Here is an 18,086-nt window from a genome sequence, read left to right as displayed (position 1 = left end):
AAAAAAAAAAAAAAGAATGTAGATGAAATGTATCTGAAGTCCTGAACTGAGAATGGCAGCCCCGGGAACTGCTATGAATACTTGGCTTGCTGATTTTTTTTTTTTGGAGAGGTTTTTGCTATAGGGCGTGTGTGCTCGCCAGACAGAGAGAGACAGAGAGACAGAAAGTGAGAAATCACCCCCAGGGGTAATGGCCACGCCACAATCCCTTCTCCTTCATTCTCCTCTCGGGATCTTGGGCACGCACGCACACGCACCCGGCGTGAGTTTTAAGCCACCAGGTCCAGGACGCGAACCATGGTCAACTACATGGGAGTCCAGCGATATAGCCATTACGCTAACTGCTGGTTCCCCCGGTATGAGTTTTAAGCTACCAGGTCTGGGACTCGAACTGCAGTTGACTACGGGGGAGTCCAGTGACAACTTATGTCAACTGCTGGTTCTGTGCCTGGCATGATTCTCAAGTCACTGGGTCTGGCACTCAAACCACAGTTGGCCATGTGGGAGTCCAGCACTTTAACCGCCATGCCACCTGCTGGCCCCAAGGCTTTCAACTTCTACATGCCTGAGTTCAGTTTCCCTAATGGCCTCTCGGACCCACTTTGAACAAAGGGGCTCTTGATTTATTCTTCTCATTTCACGAAGTCACCTCTATTAATACGGTAGACTGGTAAACCTAAGTGGTCCCCTGCGTTCTCTGAGTCACCTGGCGAATTAACCAGACCTGCCAGTCGGCAGAACTGGTGACCATCTCCTTCTCGAAATAGGCATGGAGGTGGGGGCAGTGTTGCGGGACTGCGCCCCTACCCTGTGTGGTCTGTGTGGTCTGACAGGGTGGCAGAGGTGCAGGGCCCCCAGTCCGTGCCCACTCGGAACTGCTGAGTGTATATGTGGGGGCCCCCCCACTCATCTGGTGTCTGGAGTGGAGTGTGTTGCGTGGTGAGGGTGAGAGCGGGAAAAGCAGTTTGGTTTATCATCCCTCTGACAAGACCCACAGACAGGGCTAGAGCCCTTTCAGCAAACGTGGCTGCCCCTCCCACGGCGCCCGGGAATCCAGGCGTCCAGAAGAACCGAGAAACATGTCATCGGTCCATCCTCCAATACCATATTTTGAATTAGATTCTGGTAGTGGTGCCTTTATTTTCATGGCAAACTATGGGGAAAGGTTTTTCAAAATTGGGAATCCTTGCAACTTGCGGAGAGACTGCGGTCAGTTTCACTTACCCCGACATGTCTTCAGATGCTAGAAACCCGGGGGTCTGGGGTCTTGTGTAAGCGCTGGGTCAGAGGCTGTGTCTGTGCTGCAAACGCTGGAATGCAGGGCGGAAAATATCCTGCTCGTCCCCGAATTAGCTAAGATGTTTTGTAGTTGTAGGTCATGTCATCTGCAAAATTGGCTAACTCTTAAATTATAACACTTTGTCGCCTTTGAAGCAAACGCCCAAAATATTTAACCTTGGTTTAGCAATATAGTCATTGGACTAGTGAGGCCTGAGTCCCTGCAAGGCAAGGAATTCTGACTCGGCACAGCCTCCATCATGGCGCTTCGGTTTCTGAGGCCATCGGCACACCATCTTCATCTTGACCTCCTGGTGGGACATACTTCCCCAGATTGCTTGTAAATGATCAAAGAAAATAGCAGGAGAGGAGCCGGCAGGTGGTGTAGGGGTTAAGATGCTGGACTCCCACATGGTCAACCACGGTTTGAGTCCTGGATCCAGCAGCTTGAAACACATGCTGGGTGTGTGCGTGTTCATGCCCAAAATCCTGAGAGGAGAACGGATTGAGGCATGGTCACCCTCCCTCCCCCACCATGGGGTGATTTCTTGCAGGGACCAGAAGATGGCATAACTGAATTCCCAGATAATCAACCCATTTTGAGTCCTGGACCTGGTGGCTTAAAACTCACACTGGATGTATGTGTACACATGCTCCCAACCCTGAAAGAACAGAGGAGAAAGGATTGTGGCATGGCCATCCTCCCTGGGAGAGTGATTTATCACTTTCTGTCTCTGTCTCTGTCTCTCTGGAGAGCACACACCACACCCAATAACAAAAATTTCTCCAAATTAAAATAAAACAAAAACAGGGTGGGACCAGCAGTTGGCGTAATGGCTATGTCGCTGGACTCCCATGTAGTCACACCGTGGTTCAAGTCCCAGACCTGGTGGCTTAAACTCACACTTGACATGTGTGTGTGCGTGCGCGTGCCCAGGATCCCGAGAATGGAGGAGAAGGGATTCTGGCATGGCCATCCCCCAAAGGGGCAATTTCTTACTTTCTGTCTCTCTGTCTCTCTGCCTGTCTGGCAAGCGCATGCGCCCTATACCAAAAACCTCTCCAAAAAAGAAAACAACCAGGGCAGCAGCCTTTAAATCACACAGGTCTCACCCAGTGGGTTTAGAGGGGAATCGGGAGAAAACAAGAACATTTTGTTCCTCTCTGAGAGGCTTCTCTCCATGTGGAGAAAAAGCCACAGTTGAAAAGGACTCTATTGTTGGGTGGAGTCTTTAGAACATAGTAATTAGGTCAGTGTGGTCGACAGAGTTGCCAACGCCGTACTTATTGTATGTCTCTCGGTTATTAATTACTGAAGAGAGTGTTGCAATCACCAAGTGTAATTGTGGATTTCTCCACTTCGCCTTGCACTTCTCTCAGCGTTTGCTTTGCGTGTTTTGAAATTCTATTTTTTAGGTGTATGGGCAATTTCAAGAAGTCGGTAGAAAAATGGCACTAAAGTATGAGTTTATTTTAATGTAAAAATCTTAAATCCATGCAGTTTTTGTTTTCCATGAACTTTTAGAAGACGTTCTCATAGCCATGTGTAAGTACGTCCTGTCTTCCTTCTGAATGAAGTATCATGAAATTCTTCTCTGCTAATAGTCCTTGTGAAATTTACTTTGATAGTAATAGAGCTACTCCTGGTTTGTTTAACGTAGTAGTTTTGTGATATATACATTTTTTTTCATTCTTTTACTTTGAACCATCTGTGTCTTCACATGTAAAATGAATTTCATAGTGTGTTTTGAGTCTTGCTTTTTTACTCGGTTTGATGATATCTGCCTTCCGTTCACAGTATTTAGGCCATTTCCATTTAAAGGAATTATTGATGTGCATTGGTGTGAGTTTTTTCTTCAATTAAATTGGCCATTTCCATTTAAAGGAATTATTGATGTGGATTGGTGTGAGGTTTTTCTTCAATTAAAAAAATTTTTGTTTAGGTTTTTGCCCTAGGGCACATACACTCGCTAGAGAGAGAGAGAGAGAGAAACAGAGAGAAGAGTGATAAATCACTCCCCGGGGGTGATGGCCACGTGAAAATCCCTTCTCCTCCATTTCATCTCTCGGGATTTGGGGTATGCATATGCACACACCCAGAGTGGTTTTCAAGCCACTGGGTCTGGGACCCAAACTGCTCCGTCAGCCATGTGGGATTCACCAGCTCCAACGGCGTTGCCACCTGTCGGTGTTTTACTATGGATTTTTAATTGGATGCTAGACATTGTCAGTTTTGTTTTTGTGTTTGTTTTGTTTTGTTTTTCTAAAGGCTCTTGCCTTTGGGAGTTTGCAGTCACCCAAGAGACAGAGGAAAACAGTGAGAGAGCAAGTGAGAAGTCCCCTCCCGGGTGGGAGATGGCCGTACCACAGCTCCTTCGCCTCCACTCTCCTCTCGGGCTTCTGAGCATGTGCGCACGCACATCTGGGGTGATTTCCAAGCCACTGAGTCCAGAACTCGAACTGCAGTTGACCAGGTGGGATTCCAGCACCTTATACTGAAATTGTCAGTTTATGTTGCAGGATCTAAGATGTTGATTTCCTTTAAAGAGTGTAGGATTTTGGAAATGCCTACTGAACCTGAGCTGTGAAAAGTTACTTTCAGGGACTGAAACTGAAGATTTTCTGCTGAGACTTCACCCTCCAGACCCCATTCGTGAGTGGTAGGGTACCTCTCTGAAACACAGGGGAGAAAAACTGAACGGCAGAGAGACTGCAGATCACCTCCTCCTTCACGCCTCTGAGTGCTCAGATTGAACTTCGAGAATTAGGAAGGGAACCAGCAGTTAGCGTAATGGCTATGTTGCTGGACTCCCACGTAGTCGACCGCGGTTCGCATCCCGGACCCGGTGGCTTAGAACTCACGCCAGGCACGTGTGTGTGCGTGCCCAAGATCCTGGGAGGAGAATGGTCCCGAGAGGAGAATGGAGGAGAAGGGATTGCGGCGTGACCATCCCCCCTGGGGGGTGATTTCTCGCTTTCTGTCTCTCTGTCTCTCTCTGTCTGTCTGGCAAGCGCACGCGCCCTATAGCGAAAAAAAACCTCTGCCAAAAAAAAAAAAAAAACCCACAAGTTATTCCAGAACACTTTCAGAAGGAATCATTGATTCCGTTTTCATGCAAGCTCTACGAAGTGCAGTTCTCAGGAGGAAAATTAAACAACCCACAGAGGTGTTTTAAATGCATCACTAACCTTCGCAAAAGTCATAGACGACACCAGACACGACCTCTCTCCCGAAGGCCCAGCAAACCATCAAGTGCATTAAATGGAACGGTGACGGACAGTCAGCGAGGCTGAATCTGCTCTGCTCTGGGGGGTGGGGTTGACGCTGTAGCAATTCTCGTCGCGCAGGGCAGACAGAGAGGCCAGAGACCAAGCTCAGAGAAAAGGACCCGACTCTCACTCTCAAACAGACCCGACTGGACTATGGAACCTCCTGGCCTGAGAACCCTTGCAAGCACTCAGAGCCGCGTGTCGGGTTGACCCATTTTACATTCGGCCCAGGGTTCTAAAGGCCACTGCACAGCCATCGTCACAGGAGCTGGTTCAACAACTCGTCCCACAACAGAAGGGAAAACAGAAAAGGTGAATCTCGGAGCGACTACACCACATGCTCTTCTGATCTTAATCTACGAGGACGCCAGTCTGAAACCATAATAAAAAACATAAACTAGGACTTACTGTTTTTTGTTGTTGTTGTCAGATTTTTGCCGTAAGGTGTGTGTACTTGCTGGAGAGAGACAGAGAGAGACACGGAAGGAAAGCGAGAACACCCCCCAGGAGGGATGGCCTATAATCCTTTCTCCACTTTCCTCCCGGGATTTTGGGCACGTACGCACGCTCACTTGGTGTGATTTTCCTTCGCTGAGTCTGGGACTCCAACTGGAGTTGGCCATGTGGAATCCAGTGCCTTAACCTCCGTGCCACCTGCTGGCCAAATTAATTCAGACGCTGTAAGAGGGCTGCCCCTGACCAGGACCAGCCCCACTGCACTGGGCCCTGCCCACGTCTTCCCGGTGCGAGCGAAGCAGAGGAATGAGCAGGCGGGCGTTGCTGCCGAGGACTGGGAAGGTCAGGCCGCACTGGCCACAGCTTCTAGAGGGTCAGGCTCACCTGCTTGAAGGGCAGGGCTTCAAACGCCACCGTCCATGGCAGCCCTCCAGATCTGCTGGCTGGGCTCAGGAGGGTTGTTGGGGAAGTCGTGATGCATTTTTGCATGGAAAAACAGAAAAATACATCAAGACTTTCTTTATGAACTAATAGCTACAGGGCTAGTTCACCAGGTCAGCCGAGAAGCCTGCAGCCCTGGGGCACCCTCAGGTCTCAGCAAAGAATTCGGCTGGCTGCCCTGGAAGCCCCCTTCTCTGTCATGACAAAAGATTTATCATTCGTCTTCATTTTCGACCTCTCTAGGACCTACAGACACAGTTTTACTCTGCAAGGACAATTTTTTAAAAAAGAATTATTTGATTTTATTTCTTATTCTTATTCTTCTTCCTCCTCCTCTCCTTCTTCTTATTTAACCAGAGAGAGAGAGAAAAAAAAAAAGTGAGAAAAAGTGAGAAAGCAAGCCATCAGGTCTGGGACTCAAACCACAGGTGGCCATGTGGGAGTCCAGCACCCTTAACCGCCATGCCACCTGCTGACCCCAAAACTTCTGTTTTTAAAGAAACAGGTGGTCAGACTCCACCCAGTCTGTTCTGTGTGGTTAGAATAGAATACCATGCCATGGTACTCTGTGTTAACAGGGTTCCTTCCATTAGGCAGAAATCTCTTTCCTCACAGACCTGGGGCCTGGCAAGTCCGAGGGCAAGGCCTGGCACTGGTCTGATGAGGACCTCTGTGTGATCATTTGGCAGAAGGCAAAAGGGTGAGAGAGAGAGAAGGGAGTAAACACACCCTTTCGTCATGGATCCACTCCCTCAGTAATCACCCCGCCACACTGGGCAGTGGCACGTTTCTAAGAGTGGAGCCCTCGTGGCCTAATCACCCCTTAAAGCTCTCACCACTTTCTTCATTAACTCTTTTTTTCTCTATTCACAGAGTGCATGCACGTGCACAAGACAGTGCGTGTGAGGAGAGATGAGGCCCTGCAGAGTGTGGCGATGCCACGGTCCTCTTGCCCCATTTCCCTGGCCCGTCAGATCCTGGGCACTCGTGCGTGCTCCAGGCACGTTTCAGGCTGACCGGGCTGGGCAGTTGAAGCGGGGTCACCCCATGGGAGCTGCTATCTGTTTGAGCAGTATGTCACCACCGTGCCGTGGAGCCAGCCCTCCACCTCTTCGTACTATTACACAACAATGACATTTCAACATGCGTTTTGGAGGGGACTAGCCCTCAAGCCATAACGCCCGCCTTCCGCCTTGTGCCTGACCATGTCTCTGGCCCATCTCCCTCTCGGTGAGAGATCGGGTTGCAGCAGAGCTCTCGACCCATTGCAGCCCTGTACCGTTACCTGTGACCCGGTGACGGACTACAAGTCTTCATGCATCCGGTATTCTTGAAAACAATTTTGTTTTAAATGCATAAGATTTACCATGTCAACGACTGTCCAGTGTGCAGCCCAGTGACACTCCAACCGCGTCATTGTCCCAGCACGGCCAGTGCCCGGTTCCAGGTCGTTGTTTTATGGATCGACTACTCTGGGAACCTCACGTAAATGGAACCGCGCAGTATCTGTCCTGCGGTGCCTGGCGTGTCTCACTCAGCGTCACGTTCCCCAGGCTCACGGCCATTGTAGCACGTGTCAGAATTCCTCTTCCTTTGTTTTTCACGACGGAAAAACATGCCGTTGTAGCATACATCTTGTTTATCTAGTCATCCGGAGGTAAACTTGGTGGTCTCCACGTCTGTCTGTGTGTTGGGAGTACTTCCGTGCACACGGTACTGTTTGAGCGGCTGTGGTGTGGCCACACCACCATGACCTCTCCTCCATTCTCCTCGTGGGATTTTGGGCACGTGCGCACCACCAGGCCCAGGACTCAAACGGCAGCTGGTCACGTGGGAGTCTAGCACCTTCACCACCACATCACCTGATGCTTCATTTTTCGAGGGACCGCCCTACTGACCACCACAGTTGCTGCAGCAGTTTACGTTCCCACCAGCAATGCCCAAAGGCTCCAACTTCCCCAAATCTTAGGAACGCTCACTATTTTCTAGTCTTCCTTTTTTGGAGAGGTTTTTTTGTTTGTTTGTTTTTTGTTTTCCTATAGGGTGGATGCACTCTCCAGAAAGACAGAGAGAGACAGAGAGATAGAAAGCGAGAAGTCACTCCCCAGGGAGGATGGCCACGCCACAATCCCTTCTCCCCCATTCTCCTATTGGAATCTTGGGCGGGCACACACCTACACATGCCTGGCGTGAGTTTAAGCCACCGGGTCCAGGACTCCAGCTGTGGTCAGCTACATGGGAGTTCAGCGACATAGCCATTACGCCACCTGCTGGTCCCGCTATTTTCTACTTTTTAAATTTATTTTATTCATGATAGAGAGCACATAGCTGCAGAGGAGAGAGAGAGAAAGGACCCTCAACAGGATCGCACCACGCTGTAACCCCCGCTCCCAGACCTTTAGCTCGTAGGATCCTGAGCACACATGCACCATGCACGCATCCGATGTTTCCTGGCTGACCTGGTAATTCAGACTTGAAGTCAGCCCTGTGGCCTCCAGTACCAGCGTTCAGACCGCTACCCGCTGTGCCGCCAGGCTGGGCCTAGCTTTCACATGGCCGTTCTAATGACGGCAAAGTAGTACCTCTGCAGTTTTCATTTGCATTTCTCTCATGAATACGACGTTGAGCCTCTTTTCAAGGCTTGTTGGCCATTTGTACATCTTTGGGAGAATTTGTATGTTTATTTAAAAACATTTTTGAGAAGGTTCTTGCCATAGGGCACTTGTGCTCAGTCACTGGAGAGGTAGAGAGACAGTGAGAGGGAAATGAGAGATACATTCTCCTCCTGGGACTTTGGGCATGCACACACCTGTACCCAGCATGATTTTCAAGCTGCTAAGTCCAGGACTCGAACTGTAGGTGGCCATGTGGGAGTTCAGAACCTTAACTACCAACTGCTGGCCCCGTCTGTACATTTTTAAATCAGATTGTCTTTTTGATGTTGAATTGGGTTCTTAATATATTATCGACGTTAGATCTTTATTAGATATATGATTGAAAAATATTTTCTCCTGTTCCATAGACTATATTTTCACTTCCTTTTTTATAAAGAATTATTTAATGTTATTTATCATTATTATTATTTTAATTAGCTACAGGGCACACATGCTCAACAGAAAGAGACACAGAGAGAGAGAGGGACCGTGAGAAAGCAAGCCACCAGGTCTAGCATTCGAACCATAGTCGACCATGTGGGAGTCCAGTTTTCCAACCACCACACCACCCAATGGTCCCATGTGTCCCCTTTCTTGATGGTATTCATTGATGCGTGAAATTTTGAGTCCAATTTATCTACTTTTCATGTTGTTGCTTCTGCTTGTGGTGTCATATAAGAAGCTATTGCCAAAAACAAAGTCATGAAGATTTACCCTATGTTTTTTTTTTTTCTGGAGAGATTTTTGCTGTAGGGTGCGTGCACTTGCCAGACAGACAGAGAGAGACATAGAGACAGAAAGCAAGAAATCACCTCCCAGGGGGGATGGCCACACCACAACCCCTTCTCCTCCATTCTCCTCTCGCGGGATCTTGGGCACGCACGCACACACGCCCGGTGTGAGTTTAAGCCACCCGGTCCGGGACTCGAACTGCGATCAGCTACATGGGAGTTTAGTGACATAGCCATTATGCTAACTGCTGGTCCCTTCCCTATGTTTTCTTATAAGAGTTTTATGGTTTTCAATCTTTTACTTAGGTCACTGATTTAAAAATTATTTCATAAATCAGTTAAGAGAACAAAGAAGGATAAACATACTTTCAAATGAATTTTTTTAAAAAGAATTATTTATTTTACTTGCGTGACATATTATTATTATTATTAATTTGACCAGAGAGAGACAGAGAGAGAGAAAGTGAAAATGAAAAAGCAAGCGGCCAGGTCTGAGGACTCGAACCGTGGTCAGCCACCTGGGAGTCCAGCACCTTAACCACTGTATCACATGCCAACCCCTCAAATTATTATTTTATTTTATTTTATTTATTCTTTCATTTATTTTCATTTGACCAGAGAGAAAGAGAGGGAACGTGAGAAAGCAAGCCACCAGGTCTGGGACTCAAACCACGGTCAGCCATGTGGGAGTGTCCAGCACCTTAACCACCATGACACCTGCTGGTCCCCCCTTCTTTTACTCCTTTAGTCATGTTTTCCTATAGTTACGTGAGCACTTTTATTTTTTTTAATTTTCTATTTTTTTGGTGGCACTAGAATTTATTAAGATTTATTAATACAGATCTGGGGCTTTCCCATGGTTCCTTGATGTACAAAGCCCGGACACTCTGCCAACTCTTGAGTAACGACACCAGGAAGTTAGCAGCCACGTGGGCATTGTACACCAGCTCATCGTCTGTCACCTGCACATGGCCAACGGCCACAGCCAGACACATCTGGCACTTGACGGTGGACTTCACCTCATGGACTTTGGCCACCATGTTCTCATTGTGTGTCAGCGGGGAAGGGAACTGGCCGGCCTTATTTAGACCCACGCCCAGGACTGGTGGGATCTGCTTGATCAGAGACTCTGAGGCCAAAAAGGCATCATGCTTCTAGGCCAGCTTCTTATTCTTGCTGAGTTTCTTCAGCGCCTCGATGTCCATGGGGGGACATCCACAGCCTTGGCCTCGTCGCAGTGCTGCTGGTCCCCCAGGACACACACGGAAAACTTGGGGCGGGGAGTAGACTTAAGCCTGACGGTGCCCGAGAAGCGCTTGTCCTTCTGAGGGTCAGAGTTCTTCAGGCTGATCTGCAGCTCCACCATTTCCAGAAACTTCCGGCACTTGCGCGGGTTCCCGTGCAGGACTTCCCGCACCGCCTGGTACAGGGTGTCACCAGAGACTTTGCTGCTGGTGATGCTTCACGCCGCGAAACCCGGAAAAGAGGTGTGAGCACTTTTATAATGACCACTTAAAGTCTTTCTGTTAAATCCATTATCTGGTCACTCTCCCAGGTAATTTTTCTTGCCTGACTATTTATTTACTTAATTTTTTTTTTTATTTGAGAGGTTTTTGCTATAGGGGACGTGCGCTCGCCAGACCGAGACAGAGAGCGAGAAATCACCCCCCAGGGAGGATGGCCACGCCGCAATCCCTTCTCCTCCATTCTCCTCTCGGGATCTTGGGCACGCACGCACACGCGCCCGGCGTGAGTTTAAGCCACCGGGTCTGGGACGCAAACTGTGGTCGACCACGTGGGAGTCCAGCGACATAGCCATTACGCTAACTGCTGGTCCCTTTAATTTTTTTTAGAAAGATTTTTGCTATAGGACGTATGTGCTCACCAGAGAGACAGAGAACCAGAAAGTGAGAAATCATCCCCCAGGGAGATGGCCATGCCTCAATCCCTTCTCCTTTATTCTCTTTTCCAGGTTTTGGGGGCACACACGTACCCACACCCGGCTTGAGTTTCAACTGCGGTTGACCATGTGGGAATCCAGTGTCTTAACCATTATGCCACTTGCTTGCTCCTGATTTTTTTTTTTTTTTCCTGGTGTAGAGCTCAAATTTTCTGTTTCTTTGCCTTGTAATTTTTTTTTGGGGGGGTTAGAGACGAAACACTTTAAATGATATATTTATAGCAAATTAAGTCATAGAACATGAAGCACTTACACAGGCCACGGTACGGGTTAACTTGGAAAACATGCTGGTGAAAGCAGTCCGGCACAAAAGCTCAAATGCGATAGATGCCGTTACCGAGATCTCCAGAACGAGGGCTCCACAGAGACAGGCCAGAGCAGTGGTGCTGGGGGGAGAAGAGACGGGGCGTCTGCTTAGTGAGTGTTCGTTTTACTTTTGGCTGCTGAGAATGTTCTGGAATTACAAACTTGTGACGGTTACACAATTTTGTGAATGACCAAAAAAAAAAGACTGAATTGTATACTTTTAAATGTTGGGGCATCAGAAAAACCATGACATTTTTTTCTGTTTTTCTATGCAAACATGCGTCATGACTTTTCTGATGCCCCAATAGTTAAAAAGGTGAATTTTTATGTGAATTTTACTTAAGTAAAAAAAAACAAATGGAAAAGCCATCTCTACCTATGGCGATACCTGATGTGTCTAATTTGATCCCGCGTCCTCCTTCTTTAGAGTTTGTATTATTGATCATAAACTAAATCCATTTTACCGGGGCCAGCAGGTGAGATAGTGCTTGCGTTGCTGACTCCCCCATGGCCGACCGCAGTGTGAGTCTGGACCTGGTGGCTTGAAAATCACACCAGGCGCGTGTGCGTGCGTGCCCAAGATTCTAGGAGGAGAATGGAGGAGAAGGGGTTGTGGCTGGCCATGTCCTCTGGGAGGTGACTTCTCACTTTCACTCTCACTGTCCCTGTCTCTTCCTCTGGCAAGCATGTGTGCCCTATGCCAAAAACCTCTAAATTTTTTATTTTACCAGCATTCTCTCCATTTTTTCTCCTCCCATTCTCTCACCAGTTAAACCCATTAAGTCTCTTCTATTTTGAAACAAAAATTTCCTCGGAACCTTTTTTTCACTCTGGTTCATGTTCGTCTTTCCTCCATTCAAAATCAAACTAAGAAAGAACTTACCTAGGGACCAGCAGTTGGCGTAATGGCTATGTCGCTGGACTCCCATGTAGTCGACTGCAGTTCGAGTCCCGGACCTGGTGACTTAAAACTCACGCGGGGCACATGTGCATGTGTGCCCAAGATCCCGAGAGGAGAATGGAGGAGAAGGGATTGTGGCATGGCCATCCCCTCTGGGGGGTGATTTCTCGCTTTCTGTCTCTCTGTCTCTTTCTTTCTGGCAAGTGCACACCCTTTAGCAAAAACTTCTCAGAAAAAAAAAAAAAAAAAAAAAGAACTTACCTAGGCCTAACATTCTCCTCACCCATCTTCTTACTAAAATCACTGATGAGTCCCCATTAATAAGTCTTTTTTTTTTTAAGAGGTTTTTGCTATAGGGTGTGTGCGCTCACCAGACAGAGAGAGACAGAGAGATAGAAAGTGAGAAATCACCCCCCAGGGAGGATGGCCATGCCGCAATCCCTTCTCCTCCATTCCCGAAATCCAGTGCTTTAACCACCACACCACCCACCGGCCCCTCTTTCTTCTTGCTGAACAATGCCCTGTCATCTTATTCCTTTCTTCTGCGGCTCCCACTCGCCCCAGGGTCTCTACATAGCAGAGCGGCAACTTCGGTGTGGATTTTATTCCTGAGCATGTGTCTCCACGTCTGTGTTACAGGAACCTAAACTGAAATACATCTCATCTCAAAGCCATTACCTCCCTCCAAAGCAAGTGCAGACTACTTTCTTTTGAGAGATTTTGGTATAGGGTCCATGTGCTTGCCTGAGAGACAGCGAGAAGCCACCCTCCGGGGGGGATTTTCATGCTGCAATCCCCTCTCCTAGTTACCCCTTGAGGTTTTGGGCATGCACACACTCACCTGCATGAGTTTTGTTTTGTTTTGTTTTGAGAAGTTTTTGCTATAGGGTGTGTGCTCTCCACAGAGACAGAAAATGAGAAATCACCCCCCAGGAGGGATGGCCACGCCGCCATCCCTTCTCCTCCATTCTCCTCTTGGGATCTTGGGCACGCTGTGTGTGCCTGGCGTGAGTTTAAGCTACCAGATCTAGGACTTGAACCGTGGTTGGCTACATGGGAGTCCAGTGACACAACCATCATGCTCACTGCGGTCCTGACTTGCATGAGGAACCGTGGTCAACTACACGGCAGTCCAGCGACATAGCCATTACACTAACTGCTGGTCCCCCGACCTGCATGAGTTTTAAGCCACCAGGTCTGGCACTCAAACCGCAGTCACCTCCGTGGAAGTAACCAATACGCCATCTGCTAGTCCCCAAATTACTTCTCCTTCAGCCACAATCCTAGTTCCTATTGCCCCCAGGCATCCATAGGTTGGTCTTTGGCACCTTTCTCAGAACTGCACAAGCAGATGCTGCAGCCGTCTCCCCACCGAGCACTATGGCCCTCCCTGCTCCCACCCCAAGTCTCACGCGTGCTCACCCCGTCGTCATTCGCTCTCAGTCTGCTTATCTGTCCGTTCTCCAGAAATCCCTCCCTGAGCTTCATTGTAAGCAAGTGGCACTTTCTAGTTCCCATCTGTGCTCTTGAATTAAACACTTCATCATTAGGACCTTTGCCTGTTTTGCACTATATAATACTTTATTTTCTGCTTCCCGTCCCCAACACTCCTCACTCCTCAACACTAGACCAAGTGTAGAAAAATCAGCCCCAGAATACTAAACTCAAGCAAATTTTCCTCAGATCAATACTTGGGAACTTGGGACCAGCAGCTGACGTAACGTTTACGTCGCTGGACTCCCACATAGTCAACTGAGGTTCGAGTCCCACATCCGGTGGCCTGAAACTCATGCTGGGCGCTTGTGTGTGCGTGCTCAAGATCCTGAGAAGAGAATGGAGGAGAAGGGATTGTGACCTGGGCCTCCGCTCAAGATCCTGAGAAGAGAATGGAGGAGAAGGGATTGTGACATGGCCATCCCCCCTGGGGGGTGATTTCTCACTTTCTGTCTCTCTGTCTCTCAAGCAAGTGCAGCACCCTATAGCAAAAACAACAAAAACAAAAACAAAAACTTATGAATTCAAACTCCACGTTAATTCCTCACTCACGACCTACTATGTTGGCCTCAAATAGACTTCTCCTAAAATAACAGGAGTCAGATTACGCAATTATCTTTGGGTTTAAAATTTACTTACAAAATAAAAGAGGACTTCCTGTCCTGGAAAACTCTCTCTAATTTTCACCAGAACCCAGACAGATGGAGACTCCTGGGAGGCTGATTGTTATTAAGGTGCAGTTATTACTCTCCTCAACTCAGAGCTTCTTTTTTCTTCTAGAACAACAGTTTTTTTGTTTTGTTTTGTTTTGTTTTGTTTTTGTGGAGAGGTTTTCGCTATAGGGCGCGTGCACTCACCAGACAGAGGGAGACATAGAGACAGAAAGCGAGAAATCACCCCCCGGGGGGATGGTCACGCTGCAATCCCTTCTCCATTCTCCTCTCAGGATCTTGGGCATGCACGCACACGCGCCCGGTGTGAGTTTTAAGCCACCGTGTCCGGGATGCGAACCACGGTTGACTACATGGGAGTCCAGCAACATAGCCGTTACGCTAACTGTTGGTTCCCTAGAACAACATAGTTTTGATGTTCCGTTTTTTTATGCAGTTAATAAACTCACTAGTTGTATTATGCAAAGGATATACTTTGGTTAGTTTGCACACTGGTCAAGAAAAATCTAATCAAGATTAGGATTCTTTTTAGTTAATTACATAAAATCATGCAATTAAGGAAAAGTTATGGGGTTGACCCTGATGCCTAGTGGTTAAGAGAGCTGGATTCCACGTGGCTGGCCTTGGTTTGCGTCCTGGCCCTAATGGCTTGAAACACATGCCAGGCATGCATGCCCTCAGGCCCCAGAGCCCAGCAGGGTGGAGGAATGGAGCGGAGGGGACTGCAGCATGACCTTGCCCTATTTGAAGGTGCTTTCCCCCTCGTCCTCTCTCTCTTCCTCTCTCTAGTGAGCACACATGCCCTCTGGCAGCTAAAAAATAAAAAGGAAATGTTCCCAGCCCTGAGCAACCACCAATCTGTGTCTGTTTATGGATTTGCCTATTCTAGATATTTCATATAAACAGTATCCTATGCTATGTGACCTTTTGTGTCCGTGTTCTTCCACTTGGCATCCTTTCGCGGTTCCTTTGTGCTGTGGCGTGTCCTAGGACTTCATTGTTTTGGTGACCAAATAGCATTCCAAGGTATGGCTATACTGTAGCTTCCTCATTCACTCCTCTGTTGATAGACATTTGGGTTACTGTATTTTATTATAGTAGCTTTATCTGGATCAAGTATCAAAGGAATGCTGGCTTCATAACATGAATTTTGAAGTATTCCGTCTTTTTAAATTTTTTGAAAGGTTTTAAAAAGGACAGGCGTAGGATCAGCAGTTGGCGTAATTGCTATGCCGCTGGACTCCCATGTAGCTGACTGTGGTTCGCGTCCTGGACCCGACCTTTTGTGTCCGTGTTCTTCCACTTGGCATCCTTTCGCGGTTCCTTTGTGCTGTGGCGTGTCCTAGGACTTCATTGTTTTGGTGACCAAATAGCATTCCAAGGTATGGCTATACTGTAGCTTCCTCATTCACTCCTCTGTTGATAGACATTTGGGTTACTGTATTTTATTATAGTAGCTTTATCTGGATCAAGTATCAAAGGAATGCTGGCTTCATAACATGAATTTTGAAGTATTCCGTCTTTTTAAATTTTTTGAAAGGTTTTAAAAAGGACAGGCGTAGGATCAGCAGTTGGCGTAATTGCTATGCCGCTGGACTCCCATGTAGCTGACTGTGGTTCGCGTCCTGGACCCGGTGGTTTAAAACTCACACTGGGCGTGTATGCGTGTGTGTCCAAGATCCCGGGAGGAGAATGGAGGAGAAGGGATTGTGGCGTGACCATCCCCCCGGGGGGTGATTTCTTGCTTTCTGTCTCTCTGGCTCTCTCTTCCTGGTGAGCGCACGTGCTCTATAGCAAAAACGTCTCAAAAAAAAGAAAAAAGAAAAAAGGACAGGCATTAATTCTTCCTTATATGTTTGGGAGAATTCCCCGGTGAAGTGATCTAGTGCAGATTTTTTCTTTTGGGACATTTTTGATGAATGATTCAATCTCCTTCCTAGTTACATGTCTGCTCCGAATTTTCTGTATCTTATGGGTCCGTTTGGGTATATTTCTAGGAACAGACCCGTTTCTTCTCAGCTCTCCCATTTGTCCGGCACGCCATTGTCCACAGCACTCTTATAATCCTGTCTATTTCTGTGGCATCAGTGGTAATGTCCTCTTCCTTTATGATTTTTGCTATTTGCGTATTCTCTTTTTTTCTTAGTCTAGCTAAGAATTTTCAATTTTGTTAGTCTTTTCAAAAAAAAAACTATTCTTTGTTATTTTTCTTATTTATTCCTATTATGTATTTAACATTTCTGTGCTAATCTTTATTTCTTTTCTTCTGATAAGTTAGGATTTATTTTTGTTCTTGGAAGTATGAAGTTAGGTCTCTTACTTACATGCTTCTTTGTTCTTATTCTTTCTTTTCCTTCAACTGCTGGAGGATATGTGGGCCTATCGGAACAAAACAGAGAGACAGAGAGAGAGAAAGCACCTCCCCGTGGGAACTGATCATGCTGCAGCCCCTCCTCCTTCACGTTCCTGTCCTGTTGGGATTTTAGGCATGCACACACATGTACCCAGTGTGTTCTTCAGGCTACTGGGCCAGGATTCTAACTGCCTTTGGCCACATGGGACCCAGCTCTCTTAGCTCCGGGGCCGGCCCGCCTTCTCTCTTCTTGATAAAGGCCTTTACCACTACAAGCAGCCCTCGTAGCAGTGTTGTCTCTGTATCTCCTAACTTCTGATATCGGTGGTTTTGTTTTCATTTGTCTCAAGCAATTTAAAAACTTCTCTTGTGGGGGACCAGCAGTTAGCGTAATGGCTATGTCGCTGGACTCCCACGTAGTAGACTGCGGTTCGCGTCCTGGACCCGGTGGCTTAAACTCACGCCGGGTGTGTGTGTGTGCGTGCCCAAGATCCTGAGAGGAGAATGGAGGAGAAGGGGTTGCGGTGTGGCCATCCCCCCTGGGGGGGGTGATTTCTCGCTTTCTGTCTCTCTGTCTCTCTCTGTCTGGCAAGCACACTCATCCTCTAGCAAAAACCTCTTAAAAATTTTTTTCTCTTGTGATTTCTTATTTGGCCCATAAGTTATGTGAGAGCGTGTTATTTGGGGCTGGATAGTGGCATGACGATAAAATGCAATGTTCCATGAGGCTGACCCACACGGGAAGGCTCATCTTGGAGTTCTTGAGATCCCTGGGCACACACAGGCCCAGATCCAGGCCTGGTTGACGCTAGGGTAGAGTACGGCCTTGAGACCACGTCAGGGCTATGCTTTCTCTCTCTTTCATCCATAGAAGACATAAATATGGCTTAAAAAACAGCGTGTTTAATTTCCACACTTCTGTGAATTTTTCCAATTTTCCTTTGGCTATTGATTTTTCTTGGGCTGTCGGGAAGCCATGATCCATTTCTGCATAGAGAGACATAAAAAAAAATGCCATGACCTTCCTGACAACCTAATAATTCCATTCTATCATGGTTATAAAAAGGTACTTGGTACGACTTCAGTCTTCCTAAATTGGTTAAACCTTGTTTTGGATATTACGTAGTATACCCTGAGAGTGTTCCAGGCGTGCTCAGGAAGATCGTGTATTCTGTTGTCATTCAGTAGAGCGTTCTGTGTGCAGGGGCCAATTGATTTGTAGCATTATTCAAGTCTTCTGTTTCCTTATTTTTTAAAATTAATTTATTTTTTGGAGAGATTTTTCCTATAGGGCTCGTGCGCTCGCCAGAAAGAGAGCAACAGAGAGACAGAAAGCGAGAAATCACCTCCCCCCCTCAGGGGGGATGGCCACGCTGCAATTCCTTCTCCTCCATTCTCCTCTTGGGATCTTGGGCACGCACGGGTCCCGGCATGAGTTTAAGCCACCGGGTCCGGGAAGCGAACCACAGTCGACCACATGGGAGTCCATCGACATAGCCATTATGCCAACTGCTGGTCCCTTCCTTTTCCTTATTGATGTGTGGTCTGGTTGATCTACCCATGGTTGAAAG

General features: G+C 47.5%; 1 pseudogene; it reads right to left on the bottom strand.

Moving 5' to 3' along the window:
- Positions 1 to 9,642: 9,642 nt before the first annotated feature.
- The window catches only part of LOC102487086 (60S ribosomal protein L10a-like), a 57,259-nt pseudogene continuing 48,815 nt past the window's right edge, over positions 9,643 to 18,086 (bottom strand).

The sequence above is a fragment of the Tupaia chinensis genome, unplaced genomic scaffold, assembly GCF_000334495.1.
Source record: "Tupaia chinensis unplaced genomic scaffold, TupChi_1.0 Scaffold138725_1, whole genome shotgun sequence".
Taxonomy (NCBI): Eukaryota; Metazoa; Chordata; class Mammalia; order Scandentia; family Tupaiidae; genus Tupaia; species Tupaia belangeri.
This window is presented reverse-complemented; position numbering and strand designations above follow the sequence as displayed.